At 36.4% G+C, this 27,649-nt stretch overlaps 1 protein-coding gene across 1 annotated transcript in view; it reads right to left on the bottom strand.

The window, feature by feature from the left end:
* LOC308663837 (transient receptor potential cation channel subfamily M member 3-like) overlaps nucleotides 1–27,649 on the bottom strand; it is a gene marked incomplete at both ends in the record, with an annotated part of 274,581 nt that overhangs the window by 163,293 nt on the left and 83,639 nt on the right. The gene's annotated exons all lie outside the window — the stretch shown is intronic.

Genomic DNA, 27,649 nt, shown 5'->3' with positions numbered 1-27,649 from the left:
ATATTGAAAGTCTCACTTTTTTCTATATTAATCAATCTCTCCCTCAACATCATCCCTACACCACCAGTTTACCATGCTTTGAAACAATTAAATGCATTTATTTTGAAAAGTTATATTCTGGCTTTCTTTGTAAAACAAGTAAAATAAAGTTTTTAATGCTCTTTAAGTAGGGAAAAATAGATGCCCTAACTAGAGAACAGACACAAAACAGTCATGCATGACAGACTTATTCACAGATGACAAGCTGTTGCACTAAACTACTTTGGTATACAATTCATTTGTGGTATCAAGGACAATTTGGTTTCATCCATATGACAATTACTGGGACATCTTGTGCATGATTTTAAGTGGGCCACACATTGCAGTTGGCATGTGATGATTTTTATGAGCAATTTGCAGCTGACAACATTAACAACATTGTACATCTAGCAATATGAGTAGCCTAAGCACTTCACTACCTTTTTAAAAAAACATACATTTTAATATTTTATAAATATTAGCATACTGTTTTTAAAATGAAATTAATGTTTTCAGTTATTACCAATGATAGTTTAAATTTAACAGCGCATTAGTTTTGACAACTGAGGATAAAAAAAAATAGGGGTCAAATTAATAGAAGATATTCCTCAGAATGAAATCACATTGTAATAAAGAACTAATTTGATTTTTTTTAAAAAATAGCATAACAATCTAATACATATTCTCTACTATAGGTTAACTATACCTGAGTTCCCCAACCTTTTGGCTTTGTGGATCAGCGGAGGGGGGGGAGGGATGGTTCCGCACAAGTGATGGGCAAGAGCGCATAGTTTCATTTGTGTGAGTTAAGCATGTGTACGCATCTCCATTTGCACAAGCAGTGGTTAACAGAAAAACAACAGATGTCTTCCTCTGGTTGTTTCTTAGCCACATGCTTAATATGACCAACAAAACAAACATTTGCTACATAAAAAAACTAAAAATTACATACCTATGTTATTACAGCAGTGTTTCTCACTCCTAAAAATTTAAGATGCATTGACTTCAACTCCCCAAATTCTCCAGCCATCCAGTCTACTGGGGATTTCTAGGAGTTGAAGTCTGTAGAACTTAAAAGTTGCTGAGATTAAGAAACACTATATTAGAGCATAAACATTCTCAGAAATTATTTTCTTCACATTTCCCTTTTTAATTGCTGTTTTGGCATTGTCTGATTGATTTTTAAACTAACTCATACTATTTGCAACTTGCCAATTATAAGGAAATTTAGATGTGTGTCAATAGGCAATAGTATATGCACATCTAATTTATTAATGTGTATTTCATTTTTTAAGATCTTTATCTTGCAGGTCTAGGTATTTAAATGATAATTTCCGTTCATTTTGTGATCCACAATGAAAAGTCTGTAGGTAGATTAGGCTGAACTCCAAATCTGCTAGTAAATTTGTGAGTTGACAGTACACTTGAATTGTCTTCAGTCCTATATCACCAGGCCACAATTTGGCAGTTCTGATTTCTAAAAAAAGGAGCAAGATTCTTTTTATTGCTACAGAAGTGCAACTGTGATGTTTTAGATTCTAGACTTCTTTCTAAGGGAGAATCTGATTAAAAAAATAATAAAAGATGTTCTCCAGCAATCAGAAGTTGTATTTTTTAAAAATACTACTATTACACTTGTGAGTCTCGGAGTTTACGAACAATAAACAGAAGACTGATGAAACAATAAAATCATGAGTAAAAGTGAAACATTTTATTATATGAGGGTTATTTTCCCTAATATTTAGGAAAATTTAATTTAACTGGGATACAAAAGAATTTCAGCAAGATTTTTGAAAGAACCACTTCAGCAGCAATAATGAAATGAATGGGATGGGTGTATTTCAACTCACTGCTGATTTTGAATCTGAAAAGAGGCTACTGGCTACTAGTGTCTATTCTGGTGGACCACTAGACAATATATGGCAGCATAAGAGTTGATGGAAGCCTTAAACAAAATAAAAATAGTTAATAAAATCATATTAGGCACTCTTTTGAGAAGAGTCAGAGGGAGCCATATACCATTCCCTTACAAACGGAAGCCACAGTCAGGAAGATTTTACTTGTTTCCTACTCTTATCTTCAACCTCTTCTTCCTCCTTTGTCTGCAAGAGAAGGAGGAGAGGAGGAAAAGCAAACAAAGATAAATTTCATTCACATGAAATAAGAAAGAGAAAGAATTCTCCAGCAATGGCAAAATTTACAGAAGCCAAGACAGGGGTCATGGATCAGGCACAGCCTCACAAGCCGTTCCTACTTCTTTTCACTTGCTGAATAAAGTAGATTTCATGCCAAGTCCTTCAGGAGAGAGAACTGGGCACCCCCTTGACATTTTTCTTCAAAATTTGGGTGGGCAAATACATTACCTGTTGTATTGACATAACAGGAAAGACTGTCCTTTAGATACTCAGACCCTATTTTACCACTCCTGACATCTGCACATTTAATGACAGCCAAGAATCAAGGAGCACTTTCAAACTGTGAGCCCATTCTTCCAGTGGTATGCAATCTTGTCTAGAACATGCTGAAATTCAATCACCAAGTCGAATCACCAAGTCCAGAAGTTAGATTCTGTAATTCCAGCTTACCTCCTCACACTCGGATAATTATTGAACTTCAGCAATATTCAGAAATAACAAGAGGGAGCTGGATCATTCCCCAAAGGCAAAGTTGCTCGCAAACTTTCCTATGAGAAAATGTTTGGTGCTGAATAAAAGCAACAAAAAGGAAAGTCTCACTTTTTTTTATTATTTTAATTCCATTTATATCCCGCCCTTCTCCGAAGACTCAGGGCGGCTTACAAGCTTAGCAGTAGCCTTCATTCTATGTATATGCCTGCTTATTAGGGCTTTCACACACACCCCAAGCGGCATTATTACAAAGTCAGCTTAATTGCCCCCAACAATCTGGGTCCTCATTTTACCTACCTCGGAAGGATGGAAGGCTGAGTCAACCTTGAGCCTGGTGGGATGCGAACCTGCACTAATTGCAGGCAGCTGGTGTTACTTAAGGAGGCATTAGACCACTGCTCCACCAAGGCTCTCATGGTTCCTAAGAGCAAGGATAGTACAAGCATGATGTTTTCATAGCAGAGGTCAAATATTTTCCTTTCATTTAGAAAACTGACACTTAAATCTCATTATCAACTATCCAGAATCAGTAGCCACAGCTCAGTAGGAGAGACAAAAGTCAGGGCAATCAACCTTCACTGTGACAGACTATGCATTCAAGGAGGTGCCAGAGATGATCTGGCTGAAATACATTCTGACATTTCAAGGAAAGCCAATGGATACCTTCTTTCACCTTCAGTCTCCAGGAGGCACCTTGGGGCATTTAGGTTATTAACAACTATCTATCAGTGAGATATAAATGTGATAAATTAATAATTTTATCATATTAATATTGGTATCATTTTAATTATTTATATCAGGAGTTTTCAATTTTTTAAACTTAAACCTGTTAAAGAAATACCCAGAGAATTTCTGATCTGCAAAATGGCAACCTAGTTGTTTATTTACCATGAAGAAACTCTGCCCATTTCTGTGTACCCTAGAAAAATTGCAATGGACATTTTGCTCAGCTGTTGTCCTTAGGCTCTCACAGAACTTCACTGAGTTTTTGGAGAAGGGTAAGGTTCCAGTTCGAAATGCCTGATTTATACCACTTTTGATATGCTGTCCTACTTTCAAGAAGAAGAAAGCTCCAGGATATTTATAATATAATTCCATGATATTTGTAATACAATAAAAATAAAAGCTAAACAGGAAATAACACAAAATCAGTATTTAAATAATATCAGCCCACGTTCTCTATCTGTATCAAAGGCTTGATGGAGCAATAAGGTTTAACCACCTTACAAAAATAAAACAGTATTTCCATACCTCATAGAGTAAGGTGTTCCATCAAAAAAGAGGCTGAAATATTTGTGTGCATAGTAAGGATGTACATACATTTATGAATGTGTGGGTTATATATCAACTTGATCAGGTTACCTAACAAGAAGACCCATAATCTTAGCACACAATAAAGAAGAATCAAATCGGTTTATTGTAAGATTCAAAGTATCAAAAATACTCAGAATACCTTGGTATACAGACTACACCTTAGAATAGTTTTCTGATTTATAAGGACCATTCTTAGAGAAAGAGGATGAGTAATTGGACACAGGACACCTATAGTTTTGCCACTGATGACAGATCCTGGTAAATGCAGGCCTAAAGACATCAAAACAACCCACTTGGAATTCTGGAAGATAAAAATGTTTTATCTTTAGGAAGAAGTACAGGGTTAAGAGATATAATTCATTTCTATTAGTTAAACCTTTTTTGATTAACAGCTTGTCTTTAGATTCTTTATTTGGACAGCTCCTGGACAATCTTGGCAACCTTCCTTTAAAGAATTTATCTTGCTCTTGATGGACAGCTCCCTGCTTTGCTGGGGAAAACCATAGCTAAAACACTGTTAAAACCTGGGCTGCAAATCAAGGAGAAAATTTTGCTTTTCTTATATTCCTTGTTTACTTATTACACTGATTTTATGCCACCACAATCTACTGTAGTAGTCAAGGAACAAGATTCAAAACTAGGAGACTACGAGGCATGAAGCCAGCTGAGTGACTTTGAGTCAGTCCTTCTCTCTCAGACCTAGGAAGCAGGCATTGGTGAACCACGTCTGAAAACATCAAGAAAACTGTAGGGACTTGTCCAGGCAGTCACCAGGAGCCAACACTGGCTTGGGGCACAAAAAGGCACCACTTTAGTGCCTTACAACACTAAAATGTTAAAAATACCACGTAACTTTGTCTGTGCTATTAGATTGGTTAGCTTGAATCTGCAGCAATTGCAAATAATACTCTTTTCACAAATTGGATTTTTGTGTCTCACAGTTTATCCACTGTCGCTTTGTGTAACTGAGTATCATCTAATAGATCCACACAATGTGAAAATGTGAATCTAGAGATCTCTGCTGAATCCTGTGCAATTGATGAAGTGGCATGATGTATTCCTGTAGGACATTCAGATATTAACTTTTAACTTGATATTATCTGTTAACTTCAGGGAATAAAGGCAATCTACAAATTATTTTATTATTTTATTTTCACCGTGAAAATAAAAATTAGCTGTATTATAGGAGCTAGATTTCTTGGCTGGGAGACCAAATGGAGAGGAGAGAGGTCAATGCTGGAGGTGGCTGATGGCAGACCCCACCTCCCCTCCCTTGCTCTCTACTGTTCACATGTCCATCTTTTGGGTTGTCGTAGTGATGTATTCTCATTGTGTTCTTTTTCATTGTTTATTTTATTGTACTATTATTTTACTTTTGTTTATTTACACTGTTTTTATATCTTCCTTTTTATCTATTCCTTTTTGTAAGCTCCTAAAATAGCCCCATGGAAAGATAAGTGGCAAATAAAATAAATAAATAAAACGTCTTAGATTTTCCCACATTGACTCGAATTCACTTTTGAAATAGTTATAGCGTCCATGGGGAGAAGGAGGAGAGAAATACTATTTTAGCTTTTTTTTCCATTTTGAACTATTTTGAAAACTATTTGTTCCTATAATTCTAATTTATAGTTATTCAAATTCTATAAGTTTCAAATGCTTACATGTTCACACCAAAAGCTAAGAACAAGAACCCAGTCCTTCTATTATCACTCTTGGCTTTGTATTTCTCTCCTTCCTACTCCAATTCAACTGCTGCTACTAAAATAATAATAAAGAGCTCTTGTGGTTCAGAAAAGTGGTATGCAATTGCGGCATTTACCCATGGATCACTTTATGAAAGCTTATGAGAAAAGAAACTGCTGAGTTTTTAAGATACCACAAGATACTACAATAAGAGAACAATAATCAAACTTCAGCTATAAAAATATAGGTGTATTAGGAATTTCTGAACAATTTTCAAAAGAAATTCAGGCCTTTTCTAGATCAGAGAAACTCCTCTGTAATAATATGGCCATCTTAAAGTGACCATATTAAAAACAATTCATTCTTAATTTTGGAATTTTTTTTTAAAATAAATTTTCCAAAGTTCAGACCAGCAGGAGCATTTTACATTTTACTAGAAACAGGATGTGATTGTGATTCTTCCTGTTATAATTTGATAAATTTGTAGGATTATGGACTGGCTTGATCCACAAACTAGTCCACAGCAAACATATGTACATAGCGTGATGCATGTTGACTCGGGGGTTCATTCCAGAATGACCCTCCTTTTGCAAATGTCTTCTCTAATAAATAACTCCTATTTAAATTTCTACTGTGGCATCGTATGTGAGAAAAGCAAGAAATAATTAGATATCTTTATAATTGCTATCTCTAAAAACAGTTAGTACTCTTTTATACCATTCTGTGTTGCCTTTAGAACCAAGCACTTGATGCATTTGCCTTAGGTTGGATCACAAAATGTCCTCAGATCCCTCCACATTCTTTCATGTTAGGGAAGTCCTTTATAGCAAAGCTATAGTCAGAGATCGTAACAATGCAGTATGATTTAGGGGTGGGTGGAGGAATGTAGATAAGAACACCAGAGAGAATCTGCTTGATTTTTTCCCTGCTAGTTCTTCCCTGCCTATGAACAGCTGGTGGAGCACAGCTTTGAAGAGAGAAATGGGACAAAGGAAAAATACTTCCCTCTAGCTTTCTAGCCATAGATCAAAGCTCATCAGTGGCTGCACTTCCTTTTAACACATTCTGTACACTAGAAGCGTTATACAATGGCAGGTAATGGTTAGTGTGGCTTTAAACCTGTGGCCACATCTGGGAGAAACCTCATTAAGCAAAGTGGAAGTTTTTGTGAAACAAAAGTGCAAAAACTATCAAACTCTGTCTAATAAAACCCACTTTTACAAACAGAGATTAAATGCTTGTTTCTCAACATATCCCCCAAGGTTGGTCTAAAATTTACTCAAGTAGAATACATCAGTCTCAATAGTACCCAGAAATTATTGTATAGTTAAATGGAGGATATGCACAGGGTCTTCTTCTCCTGGATCAAAAGGAGCTTATGACACTTTTATAACAACAACCAAGACACCGATGCTTAAGAAAATCAAAAGAAGCTTGTTTCTAGATGGAGGAGAGAATACGATTAGGAAGTTTTCCTCTGTCCAGAAACTGATCTCATATCTCCATGGGAAGATTCTGAACTAGTCTTTATATAAACTGCAATGGGAATTACCAAAGATAAGCACAACACTCCACTGTTCCCATAAATGAATCTGGAGACTTAATAAGAGAAACGGAGAGCTGTTGGCATTTCTCTCAGTCTATACCTGTACCATGCAAACAATTATCCTTGCTATCTCAAACATTTCATATTAGCATTAAATGCATCTGACACTATACCAAAGCTAAGGATTCCACCCAAGTCTACAAATGCACTTTTCTTACCTACCTATGAGCAACAGAATATCTCCGCTGACTGAAAAAAGCAGCATCTAAGGTAAAAAGTAATTGTGGATTTGTACTATAATTGCAGCGTGAGAAACAGTTGACAACATAATCACAATAGTAAAACACAGTGTTTTCACAGTACCTTAAGTAGTCTGACAGATGGGAGAAAGGCAGCATGGCAGAGCTTCCGAATGGTCCAATTTAGTGGTCGGGGAGCATCACTTTGACTCATGACCCTCAAATATTCCACTGGAATAATGAAACACAAACCTTACCAGTGTCTAAAAAACAAATGCTCTTCCACTGTGCTGAAATTCCATGTCCATTAGGGGTCCACACCTGCAATTCCATTAGCCAGATGTCTATTTTAACTTGACTGAAAACCTGACAAAGTGATTTGCTTTAGCCACTGATCCTCCGTAAGAAAACACCTTCCCAGCTTGGATTGGTTATGCTCATGCATACCAAATGTGTTGAATGAGAGCAATCAGACTGCTTGCTGCTGCTCAGGGGAGGGCTGCACCGTATTACAGAGAAAGGGACAGCATGCTCTAAAAAAAAATGCCTGCAGTAGAGCTGTGTGCTAATTCTTGCTCCTTTCCTTTAGAGCACAAGCATTCTGTTTTTGCTTGCTTCTTATCACGGGGAAACTAGCAACAAAATACAGCAGGCAATCCAGCGAACAAGTAGACTCCAATTTCTCCTCCAGAGCATAAGTGAAGATAAAAAGCTTTCAAGGAAAAGGGAGGGGCTTAATGACGATAATGAGAAGAGCCAGCTAGCTCTGAAATGGTTAAAAATCATCTAATCACTCTTTGATGAACTGGGTCTGATTTTAAAAAAATTTAATTCAAAACTATAATAGTCATGTTGTAATGCATACATGCTATTATTAGAAAATGAATAGGGATGCCTCCTGGCAAGCTGCCAATTTTACTTAAAAATATAACTGAAAATTGTTTGCCTTTCTTTTCCTTCTCTTTTTTTTTCTAAGTAAATCAAGTGAGGTCTCACAGATCAATGAATGGCATAACACTAGAATACTTCAGGTTAAAAGACATTTCCCGATGAAGTAAATACACAAGGAAATATCTATTTTCATGTATATCTCAGAAAAAAGGAACTATAACTCTGCTACAAACAATGTAACCAAGTACATTGGATTAGGGTAGCCTCCTTCTTCCTTAATCTGTGCATTTTTATGCATTCTTTCATGAAGAGGGAAATGGCTGTACTTAAAAAAAACTGTGGCTTTTCTTTTCAATGCCGTATACACACTACATTGCCTTTAAAGTGGTTAAGCCTTTAAGTGTCAAATGTGATTATGCCTATATGAATTTTGAAGGGAGCATTCAACTGTTATGGTTTTGGAGGAGGTTGGTTAAGGTGACCCCAAAGGATTCCTTTTTCCCATAAAACTTGACCTAATTTCTTGAGTCTAAGATGTCTGTAAACTGAACTACCAAAATAGGTACTCAGAGACAATGCCTCCTAACATCAAAGGGGCAGGTGACAGTTGTCATTGTGTTTTAATAGCCCAAGATGGAAGCTGGAGGCTGAGAAGATATGGAAATTACTTCATCTTACTTTCTCCCAGGGGTCAAGAAGAAATGTCATTTTTGTGGTCACCCTGTAGTGGAAACAAGCAAGTAACCTGCAAAATGCTGCAGATACATCTAGAAATCTGGTGTGGAAGAGTAATCTTTGCAATGTATTTGCAATAAATGTATTGCATTGTTGCATTGCAATGCAAAAAATGTGTCACCTTATTTTCCTCTGTATTGTATATATCTGTAAGCAAACATTGTATCACGGAACTATCATCATTCCCCAGAGACTTTCTTCTAAAGAAACCAAGTCTCAACTTAAGTGCTGATACCTCTGAAACTTTTCAGTGCTAGGAAGCAATATATGCATAACACAGTATTAAATGATATCTTAAAGGGGAAAAAATGCAATGAAACTTTTCAAGATATTGGGTTATTACTAAGAGGCTGCAGGCACAATACACAGCCAACAACAAACACAATTGTCATTCTACTTAAATGTATGTAAATATGCCATTTATAGATTGCTTTAGGCTACATTTAAAAAAACACTGCAAGGAGAGGAAGGCAAAGATATCTATGGAGCCAAGACTATCAATAGCTACTAACCATTGCACCTACATTATTTTCAATATAGCTCTAATAATAAATGCTGGGAACACAACTGTATATATGCAATACCTGCAATACAGAAAGGCATCTGGTTAACCACAGCAGGAACAGAGTGTTGCATTTGACAGGTTTGCTGATCCCACAGTGATTTCAACTATCCCACACAGGTTCATCTTTCTATGAACCCAGAAATCCTTAATTAGTTTATTATCTTCAGTGGATACATGGAATCTAAAAAGAAACTGGCATAGTTTGGCATCATATGTGTCATTCATAACTATTTTTCTATATTAATAATGGTATCATTCCAAGTGTATCTTCTGTATCCATTAATAGCAGTTGTTTCATTTTTCATTAAGAAAGTCCCAAAATTAATTAATAAAATAAAACATTAAACATGAGTAGATGAAATCACTACAATAGATTTAATATTCATCCCAAGAAACTGAATAGTCCATTAGTTTAAAACAAGCATTAAATCTTATATCAAAATAACAATACATTTCTAAACAGTTTTAATAATTTAATCAGTCTTACAAAGGCCCACCAAAGAAAGGGGAGGAGGTTAAACACTTTTTAAAATGTTGATCCATTACAGATAATTTTTTGTAGAAGTTAATTCTAGAGGACTAGTGCTGGTGATAGGTGAAATGTAAGCTATTTAGTATAAGGAGATACCAGCTGGTACTTGCAAGGTGACTGAGTTTAGCCAGAGGGATGTGAGCTACATGTCAATTTTCCAAACAACTAGCATGCTCATAAACAAAGCTTATGTTAAGATTAAACGGGCCGAACAAACAATTTAGAATCATGTGGAAAGAAACTGAAGGGGGGAAAAATTAACAGCACACCCACAACACCAACACTCAAAACAGAACACCTATTTTCAAGTTAGCAGATACAGAAAGACAAATACAGTGAAAATTAAAATGTGCCAAACATACTATTTTTATTTATTAAAACAAGCTATAATGTTTCTGCAAACACTTTAGCACTGTAATAATCTGACAAGGCAACATCAATGAGTTTACAGTTTCCTTATTCCCAGCATAGTCATAATGTTGACTGCAGGCACCTTTAGGGAAATGGGGAAAACAGGATAAGCTTAAAGCAAGGGTACTGTGTTTTCTTACTAGTAAGTTCTTACTTTTGAACTCGCAAGCAGATTAGCTCCTATATTCATCCCCCAAACATTCCCGTGAAATTCTGTATTAATATACAATACCCTTATAGATCTTATAGATTTCCTTAATTAAGCAAAAATAATCTTGTTGTATTTTGGAGACAAAGCTCATAAAAAAACCAAGGAGTTACATACCACACATGTAATGCCCTTTGGATGTGTTGATAAAATAACTCTATAATTTTGGTCATGGTGGACGGTGGTGGAATTGAGGAGACTGTTTTGCACATTTGGATGATAATGAGCTTAGTTAAACATTGTCAGTTCTTGTTTTATGATATTTAAACAGTCTCTGATTACATTGTAATATGAATTTTTACAGGATTGCTTTACACTTATATATGTAGAACCAATTTAATAGGGCCGTGGTGGTGAACCTATGGCACACGTGCCACAAGTAGCACACAGAGCCCTCTCTGTGGGCACACACGCCGTCGTCCCAGTCCTAGACCTTTAGCTGGGTTTTATAAAACCTTTTCGCTTTAGGTCTCTGCTGCTGTGTGCAACAAAAAAAGGTTCAATGAATCAATCAATTTCAATTTCTCACGGGAAAAAAAAGATCTCACAAAGTTGGAATTGATTGATTGAATGTTTTAGTCCCACCCAGTCTGCCATTACCACCGCAGCCACACCCAACCAATGGGCCACGCTCACCCAATTGGCCACACCCAGCCAATGGGCCACACCTACCCGGCACCCGACGATACATAAGTGGGTTTTGGATTGCAATTGGGGCACTCGGTCTCTAAAAGGTTCGCCATCACTGTTATAGGGTTTATAAGTTTATACCTTTAAAAGAGTAATGGTGATTTTGATAAATACTATTACAAGTCCCACTGGAGAAAGAAACAAACTTTTGGTTATGTTAACATGATAGAAAGAAGAAACAAAGTATGGAATAGAGCAGTAATTACTTCAGTTATAACTATTCTCGGAAAATCCTCAAGGATTCAACTGTAACCAATTTTACTACACTCCTGAAAGTCATTGTGGTTTAAAAATTACATCCAGCATTAAAATTACCAAGCAGTTAGCATTCACAATTGGTAATCTTTTACTGTTAGCAACACTTTTTCCTTGGAAATAAGTAGAATAAACTTTTATTTAAACTCAATTAACTAGGATATTATTCTATGGATTACTGTTGTAAAGAGAAAAAAAGGAAAGTCAAATACTTTGGTCATGTGAAAGAAAGCATGTTCATGAGGATAAATCTGTTTAATTATCTTGGGAAGAAATCTGGAAAAATTCCACTTATACTAACAGGCAAATAATTTTTGCTAAATTCTTATGTAATATTTTCAAAGAATGATATACTATATGCAAGTGATGCTATAAAAAACTATAGATTTCTCTTCAAAAATCTGAAAAGCAGTAACATATGAGAATATATTTTTGATTCTTACAACAATTATTACTATGTAGGGTCACTGGGTCAAAACTGTAAGCAAAAGAATGACAATATAACTCTATGAGGGACATTCTTGAAATAATGTTACATATTTCTGAATTGAAAATATATACTGCAACTGCTTTGGAAAACAACAGAAGGGTATGCCTAGTACATGAAAATTGTTGAAATTTGGTGATTCTGGGCTAAAAAACAAGGCTACGTTTTTTGACCATTTTGTCAGCTATGTGGAGATGGTCATAAGTGTGACTGGAAGCTCCCTAAACATCCCCATTTCCATCCTTAGGCTTAGATCCCCTAAGCCTGGAAAAAGAAAAAAGAAAAACAGATTGAAAACATTTACTACTACTCTTTTCTATGATGTCAAGTTCCCAGTAATTCTACTACAATCTTCCAGGACAGTTTGCAAACTGTTTATAACATGTTATTTCTTTGTAAATGAAATAAGGAATTTGGCTTCTTTTATGCTAACCCACAATGACATCAGTATTTACACTTTCTTTGGTATTTATAACAGAAAGTCAATGTTGGTACATTTTTGGTGTGACTAGAGAATTTGTCTAAAAAGCACCGAAATCGTATCTTAGATGACTACTGCTAACAAAAAATAAGTAGGAAAAAGTTGAAGTGTAGACAAAAATATTGAGTACTGGCCAATTTTTAGAAATGCATGTGTAATCTATCCATTTTTGAAAGGCGTTTTACTAGTGAAAATTGATGCAATATATTTTACTTGGAAAGTATTTTATGGTATTTTAAAGTAGAGGGATTTTTAATTTGCATTTTATGAATATTGTTTAGTACTTGCTATATTGGTAATATGCCCAGATGTTTACATTCTTTGTTTTCTTTGTTTTAAGTATGGATGTTCACTTTTTGCCTTTATTTATAGTTCATTTTTGTATAAAGGTAAAGGTAAAGGTTCCCCCGCACATGCGTGCTAGTCGTTTCCGACTCTAGGGGCCGGTGCTCATCTCCGTTTCAAAGCCGAAGAGCCAGCGCTTGTCCGAGGACGTCTCCGTGGTCATGTGGCCGGCATGACTAGACGCCAAAGGCGCACGGAACGCTGTTACCTTCCCACCGTAGTGGTCCCCATTTTTCTACTTGCATTTTTTACGTGCTTTCGAACTGCTAGGTTGGCAGAAGCTGGAACGAGTAACAGGCGCTCACTCTGTTACGCGGCACTCGGGATTCGACCCGCCAAACTGCCGACCTTCTGATCGACAAGCTCAGCATCTTAACCCACTGAGCCACCGCGTATAGTTCATATCAATTTAGAGTTTATCTTGCCTACAAAAAAGGTGCAAGTGCACTTTTTTGTGCTTACAAATGTCTATATGCACCTGCCAGAAGACAAGGAGCACTGGAGCATTGGGAAACTACCAGAGGACTGGTAAAGAGCTGTTGTAGTTTCCATCTTCAAAAAAAGGGGGAAAATGGATCCAGGAAACTACAGACCTATCAGCCTGACCTCAATACCTGGGAAGATTCTGGAAAAGATAATCAAGCAATGAATCAGCAAACACCTAGAGGCAAACAAAGTCATTTCCAAAAGCCATCATGGGTTTGTCAAAAACAGATCATGCCAGTCAAATCTTATTGCATTCTTTGACCAGGTGACAAAATTAGTGGACCAGAGGAATGCTGTGGAAATAATTTATTTGGACTTCAGTAATTTGATGAAGTAGACCACAACCTACTACTTGATAAGATAGAAAAAGGTGGGTTAGACAGCATCACCACCAGATGGATGGCTCACTAGCCGTTCTCAGTGTATAGTCCTCAATGGAACTGCATCTACATGGAGGGAAGTGAGTAGTGGGGTGCCCCAGGGTTCTGTTCTGGGCCCAGTGCTCTTCAACATCTTCATCAACAATTTGGATGAGGGGATAGATGGGGAACTCATCAAATTTGCAGATGACACCAAGCTGCCAGGAATAGCCAACACTCCAGAATATAGGCTTAAGATACAGAAGGATCTTGACAGACTTGAACATTGGGCGCTATCTAACAAAATGAAATTCAATGGTGAAAAAAGTAAGGTTCTACATTTAGGCAAGAAAAACCAAATGCACAGGTATAGTATAGGTGGTATCTTGCTCAATAGTAGCAACTGTGAGAGGGATCTCAGAGTCCTAGTGGACAATCACTTAAATATGAGCCAGCAGTGTACTGCAGCTGCCAAAAACAACAACACAGTGCTAGGCTGCATTAACGGAGAGATAAAATCAAGATCACATGAAGTGTTAATACCACTTTACAATGCCCTGGTAAGGCCACACTTGGAATACTGCATCCAGTTTTGGTCATGATGTAAAATATGTTGAGACTCTAGAAAGAATACAAAGAGCAACAAAGATGATTAGGGGACTGGAGGCTAAAACATATAAGGAACGGTTGCTGGAATTGGGTATGTCTAGTTTAATGAAGAGAAGGATGAGGGGTGACATGATAGCAGTTTTCTAATATCTCAGGGGTTGCCACAAGGAAGAGGGAGTCAAGCTATTCTCCAAAGCACCTGAAGGCAGGACAAGAAGCAATGGATGGAAACTAACCAAAGAGAGAAGCAACCTAGAAATAAAGAGAAATTTCTTGACAGTTAGAACAATTAATCAGTGGAACAATCTATCTCCAGAAGCTGTGAATGCTCCAACATTGGAGAAGAGATTGGACAGCCATTTTTCAGAAATGATATAGGGTTTCCTGCCTGAGCATAGGGTTGGACTAGATGACCTTCAAGGTCCCTTCCAAAATCATCATTATTATTATTATTATTATTATTATTATTATTATTATTATTATTATTATTATTATTATTATTATTATTATTATTATTATTCACACAGTCAGCCAGATGTTTAGACTGGATTTGACATTTTTGTCTACCTATCGAGTCCTTACCAAGGACCTGGGATAGGCAGATGTGGATGTTTGATGGTATTATAGATATTGTCACAGGATGGAAGCAGTTCCTAGTAAGGCCGCCTTTTGCAATTGACTAATGGCAAATTGTCATTATTATTATTATTATTATTATTATTATTATTATTATTATTATTATTATTATTATTATTATTATTATTAACAGGATTGAAAAAAGCAGGGCTTTTTTTGTCATAGAATGCTCAGAATGGAGTTCCGGCACCCTTTTTAGATGGAACCTTGTAGGATAGGCGGGTTGTATGACATGTGTGAGTTCCGGCACCTTTTTCTTTTACAAAAAAAGCACTGGAAAAAAGCATACTAATACAACCGAATAAAATTATTTGCTTATAACTTATTGTAAGATGACCCATTGACATGAATTCTTCTACATTTTTAGAAACACTTTCTTTCATGCAAATATGGAAGAACATACACTGCCTCCAACACATTTATTCCCCTTATTCCTTCTAATAGATTCAGCAAAAAAGATGGGGAACCCCTCCCACAATGGAGGTAGGTTAAGCATAATAATAAAGGTTATCAAAATCACAAAGTCTATTTAAAAAGCAGGCAAGTACAAGCCTTGGTGGAGTAGTGGGCTAATGCCTCCTTAAGTAACACCAGCTGCCTGCAATTAGTGCAGGTTCGAGTCCCACCAGGCTCAAGGTTGACTCAGCCTTCCATCCTTCCGAAGTAGGTAAAATGAGGACCCAGATTGTTGGGGGCAATAAGCTGACTTTGTAATAATGCCACTGGGGGGCGAAAGCCCTAATAAGCAGGCATATACATAGAATGAAGGCTATTGCTAAGCACATTGATTTGTGCTTTAGATTGTAAGCCGCCCTGAGTCTTCGGAGAAGGGCGGGATATAAATGGGATTAAAAAAAACAAAAAACAATGTGACATAGCTAGAAATATCAGTTTATAATAATAAATAGGACACAAAAATAAGCAATCTAACTACAGTACTGAACCAAACAAAATTAAGTGCACTATAATGCTCATCTATATAATGATACAAAATCTAATTGGCAAAAAAAATGTAAGAATGAACAAAGAAAGAGTATGAACATTGTGCAAACTTTCCATATATTTCAGGGATCACAGACAGAAGAAGAAAAATACTGGTTAAATAACTATAGAATAAAATTTGGGATGGTGGACAAAATAGAGTGCCTACCCTCTAACAAGGATAAAGTATCAAAAAGTAAAAAACATAGAAACATGTAAAGTTATTGTGAGTGTGGGGACATTTACATTGGACATAAGGGAACATTATGTAGAATGCAAAATTAAAGAACAAGATAATAACAAAGACATGAAATCTATTTCTGAGTTTGATTTCAAATTCTTCAGAAACCAGCAGTGTGCTAGCAAAACACCAGCATGTATTCATTTTTTACAAATGCCTTACTCATTACTTAGAAGTAGTTTTATCAATAAACAGCAGCCATGAAAACCTACATTCTGCAAGGAACCGTTAAGAAAAGCACTTGGCAGTAATATAGACTCTTTTGTCACGATGTTTTATTCCTGGGAATATATCCAGTCATATTGTCCTCTGAATGAGACTTTTTACCCTAAGCAATTACACCAATACAAAATATACATTATCTGGATTGTTCCTTGCCTGTTCAGAACTATTTTGGCCACTGAGGCACCATGAACCCGGTAAACTGGATTGCTCTGTGGCAGGTCTTTTCCTATATGACTGAACAGTTTCAGAAAATAATAATAATAATAATAATAATAATAATAATAATAATAATAATAATAATAATAATAATAATAATAATAATAATAATAATAATTTTATTTATATACCGCCCTTCTCCCGAAGGACTCAGGGCGGTGAAATAATTCTTAGGAAATTTTTCATAGACTTCTTGTTACTTAAGGCATTACTTGGTTCTTTATTACTATGATGCCTTTGGGAGATATGTTAAATATTGGATTTCAGGGTTATGCTAATGATTAAATATAAAGTTTCCCTTGATCTGAGTTTCACATTTTGTGACTACATGAAAAGAGCTGTGTAGCTTTCTTGGTAATAATATGGAAGACATTTGCCAACGTCTTCTAAAATGATTTCTGGATTTCCCAAGCTAATGTATAGCGCTAGGAGAGTGATGGCGAAACTTTTAGACACCGAGTGCCCCAAAACTATTTCGCCTTGCCACTCTGCCCCACCCTGCCCCTGCACTCCCCCCATCCGCAGGGCCACCTACCGCCTCCACGGCCTGCCGCAGTAGTTTACCCAGATAGCCCTGCAGCACCATAGTGGCCACACCCTCTGCCTGCACCCTGCAGCATCATCTGTGTGCAATGGGGCAGAAGGGCGGAGTCTTGTCCCTGCTGCCCGGCTATGTCCTTAGCTTTGCTGCTTCATGCAGGCTGCGCCCGGGAGTGACTCTCTTCGGGGGGGCTGCTGATGAGGGGACCGCGGGGGAGGCGGGGCTAGGGCGACGGTGCATGTGCCCACAGAGAGGGCTCTGACTGCCGCCTCTGGCACATGTACCATAGGTTTGCCACCACTGCCCTAGGACTTCCTACTCTATATCTGCTCTCAGAATGTAGATATACTCTTGTTGTTATTGTTGTTCATACATTATTTGTTCCACAATAAAGTCCTGATAGTTTAAATATGATCTATCAAAATTACAGTTAAGGAATAGTAAAATTACAGTTAAGTGTAGTAAAAATATAACTGAAGATATGAATTGGGAGACATATCGATCTTGGCTTACTTAGAAAAACATGGCTAATGTTATCTTTAAAAAAAGAGACATACTAAAAATAGTTAAACTTATAAATTTATTATAAGGTATGCTTCCTCCTGTTTGTATCCATGACAACACAGATTTGTTTTCTGGAACACTAGATAATTATTTCAATATAGTATACATAACTTTAAACAGGTTTCTTTCCGAGAAATATTAGAGGTCACATTTTAGCATCATCAAAAGTATGCATATTATAAAAGTGTATATAAAAGCATCATGAGCTGAAATAATTTGGTGACCATGAAATAGAAAACCATTTTAAAAAAAGAATAAAAATTTGAAAATATACAAAGTGATAGATTTTTACTATAAATTGAAATCTCTTTCTGTGTTTCCTATTATAAATAATCCCTGAATAGGCTGATACTGTAACAAATAGGGCAGCAGCACAATAGTTGTATTGTGATTTTGTTTTGGAGAGAAACAGTTGTGATTGCCTTAGTAACAATCTTTAAGTAGGCCAGGATGGTTAACTTGACACTAAAACTTTGAAAATCAGCATTGGAAGATTTTGCCTTCCCTCTTATATGGAGCAAAAATGTAATGCAGATTAGTCAAGTTGTAAACAAATTTGTAGTCTTTATTTCTTAACTGTAAAGATAATCATTGCCCTTATTATTGCTCTGATTAATTTTGATAGCCCTATACAGTACAGAACACTCCTGAAATATTCCATAGATATTTTTCTAAATTACATTTTGCAAACCCTCAATATGCAATACAATCTATGCTGGTAATTTTATTTAATCCAAGATCCTCAATTAAATAGGAATACTCCATCTCTTTCCCTTCTTAAAACTGTATTGTATTACAATAAAAATTGTATTACAAATTCACATATTTCATATTTTCTAACTATAATATATACAGAATATATTTTCTTTTCTCGTATGTATTAAAATTGTTTTAGAATAAGCATTTTTAAATTTTGCCTGCTCTGATAGATGTTGTAGATGTCACACTCAAACCCATTGTAATCAAAACCTGTAACAGAGGTAGTCCTTGCTTAATTACCCTAATTGGAACAGGAATTTCCTTCATTAAGTAATGCTGACATTAGCCAAAACATCACATGATTGACTACTTAGAGACAATGCAATCATAAATGCAACAGCAATGGATATAACTTCAAGGACCAATTGTAAAACCATTCATTCAATACCATTGTAACTTAGAACAGTTGCTGAACAGTCATTAAGCAAGGACTACCTATAGTCTGTAATTTAAATACTAAAAAGTAAGTAATTTCAGAAGATACTGGAATACTTCTCTTATAAGGGAAATTTGCTTTAAAGTAAATTTGTTTTAAAAATGAGTTTTGCCAAATGTTAACATTTTTGGTTGCTAAATCATTTATATGTGGATCATTATAGCTATCATTTGGGCTATCATTAAAGTTTTAAATCTTGCAGAACAAGAAAAGACAGAAACGCTAAAAACTTCTCAGATGAATTATACTGTGATTTTTTTTTTATCAATCTAAAACCTCTAGGCAGTCTGCAATAAGTGAACCAATTCATTCCTCTGTATCCTGAGGAATGAAAGATAATTCCCAAGCATTTAAAGCATTTTACTTATGGTATTTAATATTATTGGCAATTATGAATTTTAGATCTTTTATTAAAGGTCAGAATTTATCACCAATTTTTCTTTTTCTCAATATTGAGCAAAGGATCTAAGGGTACTTTCTATCCCTATCAGAGGCAGTGATAGAATAATCATATTGTCAGCATGCATGAGAACCAATAGGTATTTATCAACATCTCAATTTCCTTTATTGAGATGTTATGTAATTAAGTTTATGTAAAAATTAAAAAGTAATGGAACAAGGATACAACCTTGTTTTATGCCTGATGTTGTTATGATTGAGTTAGTTAGCTGTCCTTGGGGACACATCTTACTCTCAAGATTGGTGTTGCTGTAATAAAAGTAATTGTTGATAGATAGCAGCTTCTTCCAAAATAGTTCTCTTGATATGGCATCAAATGCTGATTTGAGATCTACCAAAACTGCATAAAAAGGCCTTTGGATCCATAGGTGTATTTCTCCACTAAGTGTTGTACTTTCTACAATAAACAGAGGGTAGATTAAATCCTTTTACTCCAAACTTTCCTTCAGAATGGTTTTGTCCTTTCTCAATTTTATTTTAAAAAGTCTTGTAAGACTCAGGCTGTTTCTTAAATGTCTCTGAAAGTGGAGAAATAGTAAAGCCTTTACAAATAAAAATGAAAGAAGCTGTATTCCTAGAAGGGCATCCATCCTTTGCTAATAAATTTTATTTCCTGCTAATTCAATTAGCAAGAACAAAAAAGGGGAAAAATGACAGCTGCATCAGTCCTTATTATAAACATGTCTCTTTTATGAAGATTTCTTTGCATGTAAAGAAAATAATTTTAACGTCTTGCAATAATTAGCAATATTATTGCTCTCAGCAATGGCAGTGCTACCCAATGATCTTTCATTTCTTTTCTTCTAAAAAAAAGTTTTTATATACTTAATAGGCATTGACAAGCTATGGACAAATTCTGAATTTCTATACAATTTCTCATATTAGAGTGAGAATTTCTCATATCCAACATTAAGAAGTTGGAAAAATGAAGCAATTCTCCCATCCTGCTTTTTCAAGTGGAAAAAAGTTAAAATGAAAAAAGAAATGTATTCAACAGACTTTATTATCTTATTGACATTTAAAAGATCTTTAGTAAGAACATACATTATTTCCGCATGGAAATAATATTATTAACAATATGCATTTAATACCTTTTTGTAGGACATTATAGCCATAGGATAATTTCTTTCACTATGAAATTATCCCATTTTTCTGCCATTTTTTAAAACTTGCCACAGGAAAGAATTATGTAGAAATTTTCATTACCATTTATAGTCTAAAAATTCCAGATCTGAAATATTTTGCTCTAATTTCAAACAGCCATTCCTACTTCAGTTTTATGGGTCCAACTTTCTGTTTCTCATGAGATCAATATGATGTTTCAAGGTCAGAACTTTTTACCCTCAGAATATTTTTACAGAGCTTTAATATTCATAATATTGATGAGTTATAGCTTAACCCTATGGCTATTTATTTTAAATTAAACCAATTCATCTCCAGTAAAATACATAGAATCAGTGCTTTTTTTGTAAAAGAAAAAGGTGCCGGGACTCACACATGTCATACAACCCACTTTGCCTACCCTACAAGATTCCATCCAAAAAAGGTGCCAGTCCATTCTGAGCGTTCTATGAGGAAAAAAGCCCTGCATAGAATCCTTGGCAGAAAGCTTGCCACACTTGATCCTTAAACTAAGTTCTTCACAAGCCAGCTGTGGAGCCAAATTTTAGAGAAATTAATATAAGTAACAGGAGCTTGGAGGAGTTTAGACATTTAAAATAAATACAGCAGGAAAGCAAAAAAGTGGAACATGCAAAACTTCTAATATATAATATTCTTCAACTGATTTGAAAAAAGTTTCGCCATTTCATGCTGAAATTGCAGTTAAAACAGTATATACAATGTGCCATATATCAGTGTGACTGAGCAGGAAAAGACTCATGATTTGGTTTGAGGTTTTTTAGACTTACGTTAAAATGACTAGACCCAAAGGAAAAGGATGGGGCACAGCATTATGCTAAATCAGTATGCTAATGATCTGCAGGGTGAGAAATGTTCATCTAAATCATGGGTGTCAAACTCACCACGTCACGTGATATATCGCGACATTTTTTGCATTGCCAGAACAGGGGTGGGTGCAACCGGCCCACTGGCCAGCAGTTTGACACCCCTGATCTAAATGATAAATGTAGAATTATTAATTAATTAAATTTAACAAGGCTGCCTGTTCCAACAGACCTTGTGCAGCTTACAACAAGAAATACAATTAAAACAAAAACATAAAACATTTCAGCCCGTTAACAACCTTCCAGAATGCCAAGAGAGTAGGCATTGTATACAGGTAGCCTTTGACTTACAGCCATTAGTTTAGCAACTGTTCAAAGTTACAACACATTGAAAAAGTGACATAACTAACAACTATTGCATATCACCATGGTCACATGATCAAAATCTGGATGCTTGACAACCAGAATGTATTTACAATGGTTGCAGAACCCGGGAGTCATGAGATCACCATTTGCAACCTTCCCAGCTGGCTGTCGACGAGCTAAGTCAATGGAGGAAGCCAGATTTGCTTAACAATTGCAACATTCACTTAACAGCTGTGGCAAAAAAATCATATAATTGAGCAGGACTCCCTTAACAACCTCCTTGCTTAGCAAAAAGAAATTCAGGTCCCAGTTGTGGTCCTGAAGAGTACCTGTAAATTTCTGGGGAGATGCCTGTATGATTGTACTCTTCAAATATCTGAATGTTTTCCTGCAAGCTATGGAGTAAAATCATTCTCATGTATTGCAGTGGACAGGCCTAGAATTAATGTTAGGGAATGGATTTGATTTAAACACTAAAATAAATGTCCTTATAATGTTAACTATAATAGCAATCTCCACTACAAAATTTGTATTGAGCAGCAAATTAGAATGGTTAACCTTCCAAATTCTGTCTTAAAATTGTATTACCTTACACACATGGGGGTGCGGGTGGGGGGGAGAAAGAGAGGGAGAGAGAGACAGAGACAAAGAATAACAGAATAAGGCTTCGGTCCCCTACTTGTATAAATTGTAACTCCAATGGCTTTGGCAATATTTACTACAGAATAGCCTGGAATGAAGAACATCCCAATTTATTGTGTAAAACAGCTTTAATGTCCTCATTTGAACATCACTTTAAGTTGATGACAATGTGAACAAACCTTAGCAAGCTTCAAATGAATATCTATTGGTTTACAAATATTTGCTTGTTTGGATGGCAACCATAATTTAAATTCTGTCTTGTCTAGCTTGTTTACCCACTTATGAGGCCATGAGCATAAGTCAGTAGCTCCTTTCTAAGCAGTAAATGCAATCAACAAGAAAGCTGGTTTTGTTTGAATTCATTCATTGTACATTTGTATGTATACGTAATCAATCAGCTAAACAAATTAGTGTGACTACTTGCTATTGCTAAATATACCCAAGAGGTTTGGGGGAGGAGGTTTGAAGTAAGATTTTTTTTAACCTAATAAAGAAAAAAATGTGATGAAAAAAAGGTTTCAAAATGACATTAGTATCATTTTTATGCTTGCCAGTACACTGTTCTTTTTTCTTAAAACAGCAATAAGAGCAAGAGAACATTTTGCCAATCCTAATTTAATTTTGTCTTAAGCCATTTCAGAGTACAGAATAAAATGGAATAAACTTTGAAAATGGATTTTCCTCTAAATTAAACCCCTTCAATGATTAGAAAAAAGTGATGCTTGTAACAATGTCAAGGAAAATCTGTGTAGTACATGTTTCAAGAAAAATGTCAGAAAAACAAGTTGCTTCTCACTTTACTAGCTGGCTATTGACAGATGCGCCCTAAAAGCTAACATATGTATGAGAAAAGGTTTCTAAAATTTAGGAATACACAAGAAAATGCAAAGGGATAAATGAGAAAATGCCATGATTTAATATATTTGTATTTGACACTGGAATTAAAGTATAGGGCATGACATCACCATGACGTGTCATTTTTGGCCTGTGGTTTACAGTGAAAGTTACCGGATAACGAAAACAAATGTTTGGGAATCTATTTTTCACTTTTAATTTATACTGTAATTTATGCCCAGCATTCTGAATTGTTCCTGAAGACAAAATAGCAGCTTTAAAAACTTGCTGCAAAACTAGCAAGGTTTGTTTAGTTTTTTCATTCATTATGAGCTGCCTAAAAATTATGACTAGCATGATGTCATGATTTTGAAGTCCCACAACTTACCTCAGTTCTTATCACTACTACAAGCAGTGGTGGGATTCAGCACCACTTCGGCAGAACCGGTTGCCCAGGCCCAGAATGGACTTCCGAAAGTGGCATCCACACAGAGAACCCCACCATTGTCTACAAGTAATACATGAATTACAACTATAATGGAGCCTGCCCATTACGTTGAGCCTGCTTCCCCTCAACTGAGTCCTCACAGGCCTTGGGCTCGCTTTCCACCCAGGCACTCAGCTACTCAGAGGCATGCAGGATTCATCCAGTTCTTGAAGCAGTTCAGGACCCAGCAACTTACCTTTCTGGGTTTTTCGCAATTTCTAAGAGATGCTTGACCTATGCAAGGCTCAACTTTCCTACAGATGTAATCTTTGGAGACCTGTTTTTAAGGAGGCTCCATTTTTTAAAGCAAAAATGGAACCTCCTTGAAATGGAGCCTTCCTAAAAATGGACCCCTCTGCAGGGGCTATTTCACATCTGCTGCCAGCCTAAGGTTCCCCTAGGTCAGGGGTAGGCAACCTTGGCTCTTTTATGACAAGTGGACTTCAACTCCCAGAATTCCTGAGCCAGCCATGCTGGCTCAGGAATTCTGGGAGTTGGAGTCCACGAGTCATAAAAGAACCAAGGTTGCCTACCCCTGCCCTAGGTGGATGAGTGGCTGGTGGGAAGCAGGCCCAAAGCTGTGGGTACCCAGGGGGTAGGAGATATAGGCAGGCGAGCCGTTGTCCCTGCAGTCAGTTGTAATAGAGAATGACCATGGGGCATTGCAGTGGCTATGGGGCTATTGGCTGTAACTTTAAACAAGGTCATAAGTAGATATGGGAGCGCTGTTGTAATTTTGAATTGTCGCCACATCACCTACCTGTAGTCAGCCAACTTCCCTCTTAGGAATGTGACAAAACTTAACAAATTTGAGGCACTTTGAGGCTGCCTTTACTTGATGTGAGAATAAAGGGAAAATGCCACTTTAACTAAAACAACTAAAAATTTCCATCTATCCTACTCATGAGCTAAAGATGATGTAAAAAAAAAGTTGCCAGAACTTGCAGTTTTATTTCAAGGGAACATTTCAACTTTACTCATTCTAAGGTAGCACACTCCTATTCCTGATATTTAAGAATTGTTAAATCACTCTGATTCTAGGTTATACAGTTTGTGTTATTTATATGAATAGCAATGCATGAAACATTTTGCCTGAAACACTGAAATGATAATACAATACCTTGTCAGCAACATATGGTAAATGAACTGTGAACTATCTCTATTATAGTTTTCCCCTATCATATTATACTGGCAAAAATTCTTTAGAGAAAATGTCCTGTTATAGTCTTTAAAAGGGAATTTCTTGCTATAAAGGCAAGTTAATTAATCTATTTGATTCCCTTCAATGAGCTGCCTAAGGCCATCATATTTAGGAAGTATGAACAAATTATTACTCTTCTATTTTATTCCCTGTAAGACATTTGGAAACTAATGTAGGCTTTTAATATTCTGATCAGAATGATTTTACTCAGAATTATTTTATTCAGTCATATATTTTATCAGTCAAATATTCATAGTACCTTTAAAATAGAAGAGCCTAAATTATAACAAATTATACCACTTAAAATAAATAAAACATCATTTTTATTTATTTTAAGTGGTATAATTTGTTATAATTTAGGCTCTTCTAATTTCTAAACTCTAATTTATTTATCAAGCTGCAACTCTTTTGGATGATCCTAGAGAACAGAGGGTGACGCGTGCTGCCTTAAAACGCTCAAAAAAGATTAAAAAATAAGACCAGTAGAAATCTATGGAACTTCCACAATATACTTATAGTCAAGTGGTAGCTGTGTTTTTAAGAGTTTTGGGATGATATCTATGGTAACAGAATGTTCAATTTGGAATTAATGGACAATTTACTACAGAGGAAGAGGAAGAAAATTTTGTGGGTTAATGCGGGTTAATTTGTGTAAGAACCATCTATTATAGCCTATTTTGGCTAGAGAGGTTAATAGGGATAGGTGCTTGTGATGTGTAAGTGAGAATATGTCTAGGTAATAGTGAATTGTGGAAGAACATAGATGGGAATGATGCTAGTTTTCTTTTATTTTAGTTCTTTATACATATTTAGTATTGTTAAGGATTGGTTTACTCTATATAAGCTAGAGAGTGATGGATTTTAGAGTTTATAATTGTTAGTATATGATTGTTTATGATTGCTTTTTAGATATATACCTTGTAATTTATTTTGGTTTTTATTGTGTCCTGTTAACTGAGGCTTGATCTCAACCTTTTAAAAAACAATTGAGATTTATTGCAGATTTAAACACATTGTTATAAAAAGCAAAGTCATACTAAACTCTTCTCCCTCTTTTCCCCAAATTTGACTCATAAAATATTTTAGGTACTTGATTAACATTAGTGTTATAAAAATAACCTTAGACAAGGAAGAAATCTTAAAATGAAATGTACTGCAGAAGAAATTCAATATTTCTCTGTATCTAATACAATTGGTGCAAGACTGGAAGATGCAAAGAGACCTGGCCCGTAGAATCGCCATGAATTGGACACAATGGAATGGATACCATTATCATCTAGGTATAATATAATATACCTGAGCCTCTGTATATTTATTTAAATATGTACTACTGTGATGTCTCCCTTGGGTGACTCCCCAGATTCCTCCTCAGGTGTGTTAGCTCAGGAGAGGTTGAGCCCATTCCTGGCATGTCAGGAACCGGGTTGACTGATGACTCTGAACGGTCATCTGAATGAGATTTGCAGAAAGCTTCAGCTGGAGAAAGTTTGCAGTGGCAGACGGCCAGGGAAGAGGAGGAGGAACTGCCTTCTGCACCTGATCGGACTAGACGAATGGCAGAGAAAAGGTAGGAGCAACAGAGGTCAGCCAGACTACTCAAGAAGACCCCGCCTGTCTTGATGGGCTGCACTGGAAAGCTGGCTATTTATCACAGCAGAGAGATGGAGGCACGGCTGGGAACATGTTGGTTTTCTAGCTGTTTGTTTGATCATTGTGATTCCTGCTTCACTCTGGATTGACACCGTGTTTGGAATTGTGCTTTGATGACTCTGAACTTTTCTTTCCATGTGAGCATTCTAGTGTGTAGATTTAAGTTTTGCTTGGTGGAGTTATTTTATTTCAGCAGCTTTCAATTGGTTTGTGGACTAGTAGGCCATTGCTCTGTGGACTAATCTTGGCCTGATCATAGCTGGACTTAATTGGGACAGTTCTGAGTTTTTGGTGAAGGGAATTGCTGGGGAATATTAACAAATTCACTAAACCATAGTTACATGCATGTGTGAGTGAATGGGGCAGCACACCTACTGAATTCAATACATGCCTACATACCCATCATGCTGTTTAATGAGGATAAGCATTTTTTAAAATTCTCTCTGACTCCGCTCATTGCCTGCCTGGTCCCATTGTGGCAACCCAAGCTCGACCTTTGCCCACTGCCCAGAATTTTAATTTTAAACTGGGCAAGAGGACTGAATCTCCCCCACTCATCCTCCGTAGCATGGCAGTCTGGCTTGGGAGGAGAATGAAAGGGAAGAGGCGGGCAGGCAGCCAGGTCATTGAACGGGTGGGGGGGCAAGCAGGGAATGGCCTCGCTGTGTGGACTCTGAGGGATGTGGGGTGCATGAGGCAGCTCCACACACACACACACATCACCAGCTGTCTTGCCTCATCTCATGGTGGCACCATCACGCTACACGGCTTACTGCCCCATTGTGACAGCAAGCAACCAGACAGTAGGACCGAGTATGCTGGCTCTTAACTAGGCTTATTTTGGGTGTAGGGCTTATATTAGGCACACATGTAAAAATCAGGCTAGGTCTTATTTTTTGGATAGGTCTTATTTTCAGGGGAGCATGGTAGTATGGTAATGAAATGTCTGCAAGAAAGCAACCAACCTCAGAAAGCACCAAG

Source organism: Vipera berus, assembly GCF_964194415.1.
Source record: "Vipera berus genome assembly, chromosome: 2".
NCBI classification, from domain to species: Eukaryota; Metazoa; Chordata; class Lepidosauria; order Squamata; family Viperidae; genus Vipera; species Vipera berus.
The sequence above is the reverse complement of the archived record's forward strand: the minus strand, read 5'-3'. Positions and strand labels throughout refer to the sequence as shown.